Here is a 14,403-nt window from a genome sequence, read left to right on the forward strand (position 1 = left end):
GAGAACTGTAATTTCGAAAAGAAGATCAAACAAAAATGAACTAAATCATAATCAAATACGAATATCGATGAATATTTCGGATAATATTTCAATTCGAGTTATCCCCACTCTCTCTTTCTCTCGGTAAACATGTGCATGATTCTTTCATCTCATCTCTAGTTGGAGGACTTTGAGTAAAGAGAAGACATCTTACACCTTGCAAGAACAAATTAAAGTTAAAAGTCTTAAATTGACTTACAGTGGGTTTGAACCCGTGTCCCCACGATTTCTACCATCGTGCCTATAACACCTTTTTTAATCAGTTTTTATTTACATTATTTTCGAATTACATTGAGACAGTTACACAATTTACAGTAGCAATTACTTGCACTGTAAAGAACTTGAATAACAAAACCCTTTTACATTATAATTACACAAAGTGTGACCATGAAGAGATAATGGAGGTAATTGCAAATAGTGTTTTCTTCCTTGCAGGGAGAAATTTACATATTTGTAGGGACAGAAAGCCCTTGTACGTATCATGTGCTTGAGGAGAACGAGGAGAACGACAATATATTCCATGGTATTTCTACTGAACCAAAGGACAGAATGATGTTTTTGTTGTGGAAAAAGCTTAAAATCAGGTAACAAGCATTTGAACGGTAACAGAGTCAAAGCTGATCTTACACAGATATTGAATCATGTCACAATCGATTTTCCAAACTGGTGTTGATCAGTTGCAAAGCGTGAGACGATGTTCCAACGTATCCACTTTTCAACAGATATAACAGCGATTGCCATCGGTAATCTGGAGATGATATCGTTTTGCCTTGGTGTCTATGATGTTGTTAACAACCCTGCGTTAACAACCGTACCATAAAGAACGAGCTAAGATTGATAGAAAATTAAAGGAAATGTTCTTCCAAATCTGTGTCCAATCCGCATCTGCGATGCGGATTATGCGATGACAGCGGCAATATTGTTGTTGTAATAGCAACGTATAAAGAAGTTTGAAAGGTTTAGGAAAATGGTGGGTGCCACTGGCAGACAATTAAAAGTAAGTACATATAAAGTCTGTAAAATACCAAAAGTCGGGAGGAGTGAAGAAGCAAACACACAGGTAATATTTTATCATTGGCTTCGACTAGAGGTGAAAGTAGTGTACTGCTGAGTTGGTCTCCAAAACCTTGTATATTTTGGAATCCTCTCTGGTAGAATAGAGCTTTCAGTTTACTTTCAACATGTATCAAGTTCAGTCCTTCTTCATGATATGGCAAACAGGTAACTGGATAGCTTACTCGAAAAATCATACCTGTCCACAAAAACCAGTTACCGAAGCTTGAAAATATATGAATATTAAGTTTAGGCATCGGCGTAATTTGACATATGTAACACAACTTGGAAAAGGCATATGTGTTCACAAAATACACACGAGATATCAACGAAAGTTGACGATATTGGTGCTGATGTAAAACAGATCTGACTCTCAAGAAAAATCTTCCAAGTTTTTAGATATGCTCTCATGCAAGTCGCGAGAAAAATAAATGCCGAATACTTTGAGAACTGGCACCACTGTCAGAAAATGTTCATATTAATTTCTTGAACCATTACCCAAGGGCATGAGTTTAGTTTTCACTCGATTAAGAAGTGCGCCTGAATATTCACAGTACTTTTGAACACAATCTTCAACTAGTTCTAAATCCTGTGGGTCACAAAGAAATACATTTACGTCATCAGCAGAACTACACACTTTGACAAGAACAGTGCAGATATGAATATCTTGGATACGTTGATTGATTCTATATAGTAAAGGACATATATAAATTATAAATAGACTATTACTTAATGGACAGCCTTGCCTGACACTACGTTTGATAGCAATAGGAGTGGTCAGAAACCCATTGAGTTTTAGTTTTGAGTGCGTGGCATCATACAAAACTCGAATCCAACGAATAAATAAGTCTTCCAATCTCATATGTTACAACAAAGACGATAAATAATTTTGATTTACACGATCAAATGCCTGGTTGAAATTTAAGGCAAGCAAGGCATGACTAGTATTTTGAGACTGATAATTCGCAATAACATGACGCAGAGTTTGTAGCACGTGGTATATTTTCTTTTCACCTCGTCGGGTATACTAAAATGGTTCAGCAGGAATATCAATAAATGGTAGGAGTCTATTGTTCAAACAATGAGCAAGAAATTTGTAATCACAATTGAGAAGAGTGATGGGTCTATTGTCATTAGCATTTGTAGGATGTGCTTGTTTAGGTAAAAACACTGTAACACCAGGAGTACGATACAGTTTCTGTGAATTGTCGCTTAAATATTCGTTAACCAGAGAAGTTAGTAATTCACCAACGAGGAGAAAAAATTTAACATACCATTCTCCAGGTATTCCATCTAGTCATGGAGATTTTCCTTTAGTAGCTTCCATGACTGCTTGGTGTACATCAGTAAATGGGCGCACGAGAAATTGTCGTGCTATATCATCAAGAACACAAAAAGGTGGTGTAAAAGATTCCTCAGGCATTTTATTAACTTCAGAAAGACCATGTAGGTTTTGGAAATACAGCAGAAATACATTTTTAATGGAGGCAATATCTTCATGAAATTGGCTTTCCTCGTCAGGGATGTGATGGATACATTTGCCTTGACCTCATTTCATCTCTCGAAGTACAGGATATAATGATGGTTCTTCATCAGCATCTACTAAGGGGACCTTACTTCTAATCTTGATTCCAGCTACATGAAGGCGATTCAAATTTAAAAGCAATGCTTGATAACGTTTAACCTGAGGTAACATGGACAAGTCAGAAACAGCAGCACATCCAGCTTCTTGTAAGCATCTGTTATAAAAGTAAAGCAATTTGCGAAGATCTCGAGACTTTTCAGAGGAGTACCAACAGCAAAAACTCACAAATCGTCGTTTGAAGTAAGTATGCCAGCACTCAGTAATAGTGGGAAATATTTTCTCTGCCTAAGCCAGTAATGAAATCAAGGGCTCGGGGCAACAAGTGCTGCCATCGTGTCGGAATTTGACGAAACATATTTTTTAAAAATGTAGATATACTTACAACATACCATTTAAACTAATAAAAGGATTTTCACAAAAGTGTGGCTTGTCCACTTGTTGCCCCGAGCCCTTGAAATTTCGATTAAAACTCAGCACAAAACTGTTCATCTTCGAATAACGATATATTTAATTGCCAGTAACCTCTACATCGTTCAACATTTAGATTATTTAAAGAAATAGTTACAACATAAGCAGAGTGACCAGAAAAGGAAGTATGAACAATTTCAACTTCTTTAATACAGGGAACCATTGTTGAGGAGACATACATACGGTCAAGGCGTGATGCACTTTGGTATGATAGGTAAGTATAATCACGTGCCTGTGATCTCAGACATATCCATGTATCTTGTAAGTGAAGTCCAGTCACTAATTCCTGGAGAGCATGACTGAAATTAAAGCCTGGGGTTTGATCTTCAGGCCTTAGAACACAATTATAATCTCCTGCCATAATTAATCTGTCAACATTGTGTCCCAGTGTAAGAGCTACCTCCTGGGAAAAGAAGGAATTTCGATCGGTTCGAGCATGTGAGCCACTCGGAACACAAAGGTTGACAATACTGATATATCCTAGTTTACCACTTAATATGCAACCAGACGGGTGACACACAATAGAAGAAAAACGAGTGGAAGACCTCAAAGCAATTGCTGTAACTGTACCACTATTGTTAAAATTATTTTCGACATTGTATGGTGTATGTACAGCGGGGGACACTTCTAAATGGTACAACCATATGGAGATTTACGGCTAAGGTGTACCATTTAGAAGTGTCCCCGCTGTACAACTATGTATGTACCGACTTAGATTCATGTCGGGAACACCAACTTCTTGGAACTGGCATAGTGGGGTCAGGTGGGTATGAAACTATATTTGATGCCTTATTCCTGTTGCCAGAAGAAACTGGCATGCTATCAAATTTAGGCATAAGAGTAGCTGAAGGATCACTATTGTTAATTGTAGGAGCCACTTTTCCAGCATAACTGTTAGGATCGCCGGGAACTCGAAGAGGACAATTGGAATACATATGTGCTCCATTGCACCTGAGACATGTCAGTATCTAATTAGGGTAGGTAACACAAAACTTTTGCTCTTGAATAACTACAAAAGATGGAATAGTTTTTTTTTTTTTACCTTCCATACGTATTAGCTTACGTCCCGTTCGTATTGGACACACCTGTTCGACAGAATACAGTTCTTCAGAAATGTGAGATATGACACCATATTCAGTAAGTACTTTTCAAATGTCTAAATCTGCAAGTTCCATTGGAGTACATAACAACTTAACAGTCACAATTAGAACAATAGCCCACGAAGCTGCGATTGCATGTTTTGCATTTATATCAGTATAACACACAGTTCCACCAGAAGTACGCGAAAGATATTCACATAGGTCTTCCGTACGACGTTTCACATACAACAATTTACGATAAACGTCCATTTCTATGTTTAATACATCATTAACACAAAATCGGAAACTATCACTGAGCCACTGATGCAAAGTCAAGGTACTTAGTCGTTGCGAAACACCACCAAAATCATATTTTAAGGTATTTACCCTTTTTAACAACATGCTGTATTCAACTAAGTCAGTCACGAAGACAAACACAAAAGACAAAAAACGAAGAAAGAAAATACAGCAAACTTGATTGCTGGAGAAAGCAAAGCTAAAACTAAACACGTCAATCCTTGTAGCATAGATCGAGGACACGTCAACACATTTCAACAACCAAACATAGTGCACTTTTTTCTTTTTTCGACATCTCCAAACTTGAGTATTATGTCATGAAATGATGGTCGGAAGGAGAAAAAAAGAAAACAAATTTGATTTTTTTTTTAAAAAAAGAGAGAAATAAACACGGAAGTTTGCCGAATGAAGGTTTCAGTTACCAAGTCTCCATTAGGACGGTGATGGTGGCGTCGTTTGCCACAGTGTAGTTTGCCATGACTCGATTTCGGTGTTGTTTGTCACGATTTTGCCACAGTATCTGCATTCCAACCTTATCAGATCTCATTATCGTGAAGATTCATACACACCTGGATAAAAAGGAAGGGTTGCCAGGTACCTTTGTTTGTGATCCCCTGAATCAAGTGGGAAGTGTTCTCGCTTTAGGGACGAGAGAGGTCTCGTTAGATTCGCTGCTGAAAGAGAACATTAAGCTCCAAAAAGTGAACATAAAACATCCTAATATCACAATAGCTCAGCAAATTGATAGAATTGTATCTTCTCATTGATACAATTCATATATCATATATAGGCCTATAATTGATATAATTGAAGTTATTTATATCATCTCTTGTTACATAATGTTCTTTTTCTTGTTATGCTATGCGACTAAAAAACTGGATTTTATATATTTAAGAAAAGCAAATGAAATATTTTAGTTTTACGTCCCACGATTATGTCATGTAACGTAAAGAATATGATGCTGATGAGAACGAATGAAAAATTGTGTATTAAAGAAAGTGTGATGAAACAGAACCTCAAGAAAACTCACGCACACGGTGTTTGTCATTTTGCATTATTATACAAGCCGTCTAGGACTAAGAACAAAATATGATATGAAGTTATAATCATCACTTTTTTCATGCTTCTGGGTGCATAAATTCTCTGAAGTATATTAACTTTATAGAAAGCCTGCTGCAGGGTTTTAGAAAAGGGTTGGAAATAGCAGAAGGGCTATATGATATCAAGTTCGAGCTTCGTAAATTAACAGTTACAAAGAAAAATACCCTAACAAAGTATAAAGCGGCTCTCCGTAGGGAGAGAAAAGTTTTAAAATTTCCATGTTGACCACGAACCTATAGTTAATGTGAGAAAGACGTTCTACAGTTAACATTTTGTAACGTAGCTCAGTAGTAAAGCATTCACCTCTGGTGCTTGGGGTCTCCGGTTAGACTCCAGCTCGCGCGAAGTGGGCTTGGCGTATTTCTCATTAGAAAGTGAAATGTATCTTTCAGTTTTACGTCCCACACTTATGCTGGCTGGGCTAAAGGAGACGGTGATACAATGGTGCAATGAATGAAGTGGGAGGAAACGGAAGAACTCTAAGAAATCCCACGCACACGGTGGTTGTCCTTTATGAAGTTCACTTGGAGCGAGCTAGATTCGAACCAGGGCCCCAGCGCCCTAAAGGTAAACGCTCTATCACTGACCCACCGCATATATCTCATTAGAATTAGCCTATACAAACTCATTAAAACATAAATACATAAGCGATCGAGTACTGTATAATGTGAAACGAACAAAAAACATAAATCCACTAAAATAGCTAACGGTCAAAGTCAGAGCAACCGAAATCGAGCATTCAGATATAAATAAATTTTGAAAATAAACTAAAACACTCCTAAAATACCTTTGGAAAGAAATGTCTAAGAGATTACTTCAAACTGTAGTTACGGAATAGAAGCAGTAACCGTGTTTTGGACCGTTTGTATTCTATGTATTCTGTTTATAAATATAATAGATCTGTTTGTTATAATCTAGTTATCTGACAACCCTCAACGTATGAGTGAATTTTCTATAAAGCTTCACGGTTATGATATAAGATAAATCAGAGAGGACATTACCGTGGCAAACAACAAAAAAATCGAGTTCTGGCAAACAACATGTAATCGTTAGGACAACCGTTTTAAAGAAACTTTGAGTGTGACACAGTATTACTTTTCTACCATAGAATCCTGTGTGTCTTGGTAGGTATTCAATTAATTACGCTGAAATCTAAAAAGAGCGTCTTGAATGGTGAAATAATATGACTATTTTTCAAAAAGATTTTTGTCGCGGGTCTATATTGTTTAACCCTTCTTGAAATCGATGTTATGAATCGTGGCGAACATAAATCCTTGACCAGGTAATGGCGATTGTTTTGGAACCAATTGTAAGTATGAGAATTAAAGCCTGTGACAAACATCTTGGCATTTCAGCTAAACGAATAAAACGCAAGCTCTGGCGCGACGTTACCAAGTGGTAAAGGAGTGTGGCTATGGCTAAGCTGACAAACTACAGCGTAATCGGGTGACAGGGCATAGACGTAGATGTGTACAAAATAAACGTGACAATACCGCTGGTCTCTCATTTGCTAGCAGCATTTAAAAGGAACTTGGAGCGCCGCCTTCAAATGCCAAGATGTTTGTCACGCCGTTTAAATCTATAGTTTGGCGTGAAGAAGAAACTAAATTGTAAAAGAAAGGTCTGAGAACAACTGAAGTTATTAAAATAAACTTTGCCAAACGTTATTGACTTATATCATAATAAAGCAAAAATGTAGTAAAGAGTCTTTGAAACGAAAAAAAATAAGGTATAACTTTCTAACTGGAGAGAAGAAACCTAAAGAAACCTAGACCACTTCTAGTGAACTATCTGTTGGGTGGGGTACCTGGTTCGTTCCCAAGGCAAGTAAGCTTGATGTGGACAACATCATGCTCGTAGGTTTTCTCCAGACACTCTCGTAATTCCGTTTCCTCCCACTTTCTCATTCCACCAATTCTTCATTCATAATTCATTTGTTTTCATAATGGTCTCGCTTAACCTAACAGGCATAATCGTGGAACATTAATCAACTGTCATTATGAAGCGTAAATTTAGAGATAGAGTACCTATAATCCTTTTTTTCCGACCATATATATATATATATATATATATATATATATATATATATATATGCAGAGCGTCCAAGAAGTCTCTATACACCTGAATCGTGGCAAGTCAAAGTCGCATTCAAATTCACATGAAATAAAATTTTATGCGAAGGTTTGCAACACTGCTATATTATCGCTTTGCATGAAGTTCCTTTCTTAGGTTTCAATCGGCAAAGTGACGTTGAAGTGGCTGTTGCATCTAGTTAGCGGTCTCTGAAACAATGGTGTTAACTTTGGAACAACGAATATTCCTGGTTGAACATATGTTCCGTGAACAAGGTGAGTACAAACAGACAGTACGTCAATGCCCAGAACTCACGTTTTTGGTGCGCAGAAAACCCACGTGTCATACATGAAGTTCCTCTACATGACCAGAAGGTAGTGGTGTGGATTGCAATATCCAGAAGAAGAAGAATAGTCGGCCCCATATTTTTCAGACAAACAATAGATTCAATTCGTTATTGTGAAATTATTCACCAGTTCATTGGAGAACTAACGAAAGACGAAATTCGTAATGCTTGGATACAACAAGATGGCGCTACAGCACATACAACTCGCCAATTCATGAGGTTACTGCAAGAGGTTTTTGAAGATCGAATAATTTCAAAGAGATTGTGGCCACCTCGGTCTCCTGACTTGTCTCCTCCGGATTTTTACTTCTGGGGTTATGCAAAGAATTCTGTTTATAAAGGGAACCTCCACACGCTACAAAAACTCAAAACAGCCATTCGAGATTTTGCTCATAGCATTTCACATATCCAACTTGTGAGAGTATTTGAGAACAAGAAGAAACGTGTGCAAGGATGTCTGGAGGCTCATGGGGGACATTTCCAACATTTGCTGTGAAAATGTGTGTGTATATGCTACGCCCTGTACATAGTGCTTTTATGCCATAAAATATAATACATTTTGAGCTCTCGTTGCTTTGAATATGTGACAATTCAGGTGTATAGAGATTTTTTGAACGCTCTGTGTATATATAGCCTGTTTCACAATTCGTGTAATTTTCTACAGCACTGGAAGAAGATAAAAGGTTCACACTATTAATATGAAATTCGGCATTCTTATTGAAAAATGCCTGTATTTTTTAAATTTTAACAGTAGCCCCTGTTCCGGGGGCTTCAGCACCAAACTTCATTTTCCTTATAGGATATTCTACAGGTATGTAAACATTTGAACAAGTTTTTTCCAATGATTATTGGCAAGGATTTTGGGGTACATCAATATTATTTGTTATAAAACGCAATAACACTCATCCGAAATAATAGTATAGTTATTTCGAACATTATTTTTAAGGCTTATCTTTTGGGTGGCAAGGGACGTAAAAGGGTGCTGGGTTGTGTCACCAAATCCTAATTTCTATCTTAGGAATGCCAGTAAGCGTGAGCTGAATCAAATGTTACATATAACATTAGTCAACAAGATTTTGGCACAGAAATGAAAATATCTGATTCTAATGGACCTTTTAAAGTAGAATTCGAATCTGCAATCAGTTTTTCTCCATCACCCTCAGTTTCCCCGTGACAGAGGGATTTTCGGGAAATTTCTTTTCAAATTTCCCTTCTTCTTCTTCTTCTTCTTCTTTTATTTACAATTTTTGTACCTGTAGCTCGGGTACCTTAGTTATATAAAAACACAAATTTTATTGTTTGTTAGCTTGATTTATACTTAGTAAGCCCTCTAAGTTTCATAAGAAACGCATTATTCTTTCTAGATAAATAAACATATTATATAAAAACGTGCTATGTGTACTGTTTATTTTACCATATTCATTAGTGCAGATAAAATCACATATAACTTCCATGAAAATTACAATATAAGCACGGTTTATACCTCATTGGACTTCCAATAAAACATATCCTCAATGATGTGTACACCATCGTGATTTTTGTATGAGGGAATTTCTAGAGGGATTTTGTTGAAAATTCCTTCCAAAAAGTAGTTTATAAGTTTTTTGTCTCAACTTGCCATTTGTATATAGTGATACAGAAACAGGAACTACTTAATAAATAATGTTAATTTCATGTGAATCGCATTATTCTGTCTAGAGATATAAAGTATTGTGTCTATTTATAGGTAATAAAGAATATTCTATGCAAGACTTTTGCCAAACACAAAATCCTAACGTCGACGTATTATTGTCGGCACATAGATGGATACTCAAATACAAGCACAAATACGCGCATGCTTTCTGTGAAAAAAATTCACTTTTTACTATTTTGATCTGGCAACAATGCATAAAAAATTGATGATTCACGTAGCCTGATGACTGTTAGTAGAGTTGAGTGACGGTCCAAGCTGGACGTGTTTTAGATGTGGCCGCGTGTAAGTTGAGGTGTTTGTGCATTGTGGAGTTCGAATAGATTGTGTTGTGTGGTGATGCACTGAGTTAGATTACATTTGTGCTGCTTCATGATTGATGGAGGGTAGATTCGTGTGTATGTGTGTGTGATACCTTACAGGACACAAGATGCCGAGGAAGTGTGTAAATCACCCGGACAATTTCTGTTATGTATTTGGGGATCTGACATTTAAATCGCAACGTCGATGTTTAAATCCACTTGTGAGGATGTGTTACCAGTTATATTTTGGTTGCTGTGTAGGAGACCAAGATAAGAATTGGGCTCCTCACTACATTTGTTGTACTTGCGCGAGACGTCTGACTGGCTGGGCAAATAGTGAACGAAACGTGAACTTCGCAGTACCAATGATCTGGAGGAACCAAATGATCATTCTTCAGACTGCTACTTTTGTGTGACACAGATAAAAGGAATAATCAGTAATTCTAAGCACATAGTACAATACCCTAATTTGCCATCAGCAATTAGGTCAGTTCCACACAGTGCAGAATTACCTATACCAGTACCTCCTGTTCATCTTACGGTAAATGAGGATTACGTACTTGAGGCAACTGCTGTAGTTCAAAATAAAGAAGATGATCCTACTTATGTAGGAAGCACATCTACATTGGATCCCCATCTGATAACGCAGGGTGAACTAAATGACCTCGTACGGGATTTAAAACTCTCCAAGATACAGGCAGAACTTCTTGCTAGAATTTGCTCCATCGTGACACTAAAGTGTGTATTTTTCGAAACCGTCATACAGAGTTTAAAAACTACTATTCTCAAGAAAATGATTTAGTGTATTGTAATAATATCTGTGCTGTGATGGATACACTCGTACATGCACATATAAGTACTGAGTGGAGATTGTTTATAGACTCTTCCAAAACTAGTTTGAAGGCTGTTCTTTTGCACAATGGTAACAAATTTCCTTCAGTGCCTTTGGCTTATGCAACTAATATGAAGGAAACCTATGAAAACATCAAAATAATGTTAGAAAGACTTCAGTATAACAAATACAAGTGGACCGTTTGCTTTGATTTAAAAGTTATTCCATTGTTAACGGGTTTGCAGCTTGGTTATACGAAATATTGTTGTTTCCTCTGCGAATAGGACAGCAGGAACAAACCGGAACGATACATCAAAAAGGAGCGTGTATTAACTCCTGGACAGAAGAATGTTTATTCCTCAACCTCTTCATATAAAGTTGGGGGTCTTCCAAAACTTTGTTAAAGGTATGGACAAAAGTAATGCATGATTTTGTTACCTCGAGGAAACATTTCCTCGGGTTAGTGACGCTAAAATCAAGGAAGAGATTTTTGTAGGCCCCCAAATAAGATGTTTAATTCGTGACCAAAAATTTAAGGATCTCTTAACTCCGATTGAGGAAGCAGCTTGGTGTTCATTTAAATATTTAATAGATAGTGTTTTTAGGAAACCAGAAAGTCCCAAATTACCGTGAAATTGTGAGTGATTTCTTGGAATTATTCAAAGAAATGAGTTGCAACATGTCCCTTAAAGTTGACTTTCTAGACTTCCACCTGGATTTCTTTCCTGAAAACCTTGGTGCTGTTAGTGATGAGCATGGGGAACGTTTTCATCAGGACATTTCCTCCATGGAGAAGAGATACCAGGTACAGTGGAGTTCACAAATGCTAGCTGATTACTGTTGGACACTCAAAAGGGATGTTCCACAAGCCAAACAGAGAATAAGATCGACAACTAAAACATTTTAGTTAAGGTAAGTAAGTGTTCGTTTATTAAGAAGATACCACTCACTTCTTTTGTATTATTTATTAATTAGACATAAAATTTGTTTTAGTGCAGTTCTTGTTTCTATATCAATATATAAAAATAGCAAGTTAAGACTAAACATTTTATAAACTACTTTTTGAAGAGAATTTTCAACAAAATCCCTCTAGAAATTCCCTCATACAACAAATTGTGACACGGTGTATATATCATTGAAAATATGTTTTATTTCAAATCCAATGAGGTATAAACCGTGCTTATATTGTAATTTTTGTGGAAGTTATATGTGATTTTATCTGCACTAATGAATATGGTGAAATGAACAGTACACATAGCATATTTTTATATAAATATGTTTATTTCTCTAAAAAGAATAATGCGATTCTTATGAAACTTAGAGGGCTTTTAAGTATAAACCAAGCTAACAAACAATATAATTTGTGTGTTTATATACCTAAGGGTATCCGAGATACAAGTATGAAAATGGTTTTAAAAATGTGGAAATTTGAGGGGAAATTTCCTGAAAATTCCTCTATCACGAGAAAACTGAGGGTGATGCAGAAACACTGATTGCAGATTCGAATTCTACTTGAAAAGTTCTATTAGAATCAGGTATTTTCCTCCGTGTCCCAGAGAAAAAGTAATTTTTTGTCGACTAGTGAAATTAATGTTCTGATGCTCCTTAGATGTGCCAGTGACTATTATGGGGCTTATAAGTGTAAAGGGTTCGTGGACCGTATGTCCCTGTTTGGGAAAAACCACTTATAATGGTAATGGGTTCGATTGTTACCTATTCCAGTTCGCAAAGCCAAATATTACATTATCGGGATTCAAACCTTGTATGTTACGGGGAGAGAAAATCAAAATATAACATCATTTAGTTCGAAAAGCTAGTAAAATTATTTACTAAAGGTCGATGAACTGATATACCAGTAATAACGAAAGAAATCCATTCCTACGGTCTTTAGGTTCGGGCGTTATGAAAGACTAAAAATATGCAAACTTATCGACACCTGCAAAAGAAAGCTCGGAGTGAGAACAATATTCATGATTAACGCCAGATGGTTGTTAAGAGATAAAAATAAATGTTTGCACTGCACTACTTTTAAGACACTTTACCTGTATCTAATCCTGGTTTAAATTATACACATATTTGAAATGATGCTTTTCTTTCACTGGAAGACACAACATTAAATATCACACATTATAGTATTTTGGATATTACTTCTTAATTAATAAAGTGGATTATGCACAAAATATTTTATATTTCATCTTTAACTTTCACGAGAACAAAACATATGTATATATATATATATATATATATATATATATATATATATATATATATATATATATATATATATATATATATATATATATATATATATAACACCACAGTAGCACATATGAATTATAACGAACATATCACATGTAACGAAGTGGCCCATCGAAACTTACTCGGACGAACACGAACGAAACCAATAAAATATACGAATTTCACGACCGTAGTATACCGATAAATTCCAAAGTGATTGTGAAGTTCAATTTAAAAGCACTTCGTTTCTCTTGTAACATAAAGGAAATTTTTCTTTAATATTTTCCAGTGTCAGAATCCTCGTAGCGTAGATTTTAATTATACTTTCTTCTCATTTTAACTTCATTTAGGTTAGTTGGTAAAGTTTGTTGGGAGTGCGTTTTTTTTACCTGCTGATACGATGAGAGTTGTGGAAGCATTCTGCTTTTCTATTGTATCACTGATACCATGTTGGCTTAATATTTTCCAACACTAGAGTTTCCGTTGAAGTAACTTTTATAAACTATTCCTTCATTTTAGATTTCATTTGTGCGAGTTGCTAAAATCCTTTGGGAGTGCGATTGCGTTACGTTTTGTTGCCGTGAGGTTTTGGAGAGCACTCTCTCGCGCCTGTTGTTAGCATCACTTTCCTCACTTTTATACAGAGCAGGAATACACTACAAGAATAAAATATAGTTCATATAAAATGTTTAATTTTCACTTCACTGTTTCAACAATAAGGAATAATGAATTAATTATCTTCCAATTAAAAACACACTGAAAATACTGATGCACCCATTAATGTAAAAAATTGATAATTATGGAGGAAAGTCACATTATCACGTACAATTCAGAGCAGTTGCATGGAGCCTATTCTGCATGGGTGTCAGTGAGGAGACAAACAAATTCCTTACCAAATTAGGCCTGACGGGAGATGTAGAGCTGTCTTGAAGAATGAGGCACCTTTTGGGTAAAAAAATTCGAATGTTACGGTCTTCTGCGAATTCTGGCTGCCTACGCATTGCTTCCAAGAACTGACGTTATCGACAATATCGTTATAGGCTACAGTCCCCCTACTAAAAATTCACATAAATATTCAGCATAAATATCCTAAGAGGGCCATACGGCAAGAAACATGCTTCTGCCAATTAATGTGAAAATTGACGTTCTTGTAATAAACCAAGGTATGCGTTTTTGAAATTTGGATTGCATTTTTAGTAAAGCAGCGACTTAGGGGGCATACCATTGATGTTGAATCTTTATAAATACTCCAAATATTATTTTGGAAATGAGAGTGATTGCTAGATTAATCAGAAATGTC

The sequence above is a fragment of the Thermobia domestica genome, chromosome 1 (genome assembly GCF_964235325.1).
Source record: "Thermobia domestica chromosome 1, izTheDome1.hap1.1, whole genome shotgun sequence".
In the NCBI taxonomy this organism is placed as follows: domain Eukaryota; kingdom Metazoa; phylum Arthropoda; class Insecta; order Zygentoma; family Lepismatidae; genus Thermobia; species Thermobia domestica.